Source organism: Protopterus annectens, chromosome 1.part1 (genome assembly GCF_019279795.1).
Source record: "Protopterus annectens isolate FY-2018-M chromosome 1.part1, PAN1.0, whole genome shotgun sequence".
In the NCBI taxonomy this organism is placed as follows: domain Eukaryota; kingdom Metazoa; phylum Chordata; order Ceratodontiformes; family Protopteridae; genus Protopterus; species Protopterus annectens.
In genome coordinates, this window is record NC_056726.1 from 1,733,735,304 (window position 1) to 1,733,736,088 (window position 785).

A 785-nucleotide genomic window follows, 5' to 3' on the forward strand; every position below is an offset into this window, starting at 1 on the left:
AGATATATACATATAGACACATACACCAACATACACACAGATATATAAATTTACACATTCATATATACAGGTGCGCACACACACACACACACACACACACATATATATATATATATATATATATATATATATATACATACATACATACATACATATAAGTATATATATGTATGTACACACATCTAAATGTGTATACATATAGGTGTATAGGTATATACTAGGCTAATGACCACAAGGGCCTTTTTAAGCCTAGCATTGCATCCCAAATCTCTGTCAATTGCTGGTAACCTTCATAAGTGTAAGCAGGGGCTTGTGAGATGAAACATTTGCAAGTAGAGGCCTGGAAGATGAACCATTTGCAGGTGCCAAGCCAGGGATGAATTTCCTGTTCCACATCCATTTCTCAAAGTTACACTTAGAATTGGGTTAAGGAGGAATTCTATTTCACATGGATGGGGAGCCAAAACATGGAATGCTTCTTGAATTTGCATGTTATCCTTGCTCTGGGCCATGCTAATATTCTCTGTATCACTCTCATTTTAGTATATGTGCTGCCAAAGAAAGCACAATAACAATTATTGGTAAGCTGCCATTGTGGACCATTTTATATCTACCTAATTTTCTTTTGTAAGAATCAAACCATGTACCTCTTGCCTGTGAAGTAAACACCTTAACTATTATGCCACCCCCCAGTTATAAAATGTATGTTTCTGTTATAAGCGTGTGTTTTTTTTTTACGTAGTGGTTACATACCTATAAATAATTTAGATAAACAACTTTTGCTT

The 785-nt window shown here is 34.6% G+C and overlaps 1 non-coding gene across 1 annotated transcript; it reads right to left on the reverse strand.

Annotated features, from left to right (window-relative positions):
* Nucleotides 1–461: 461 nt before the first annotated feature.
* LOC122817275 lies at nucleotides 462–567 on the reverse strand. Its single transcript, XR_006367192.1, has one exon. It is a non-coding gene; the product is annotated as a U6 spliceosomal RNA (small nuclear RNA).
* Nucleotides 568–785: the final 218 nt, after the last annotated feature.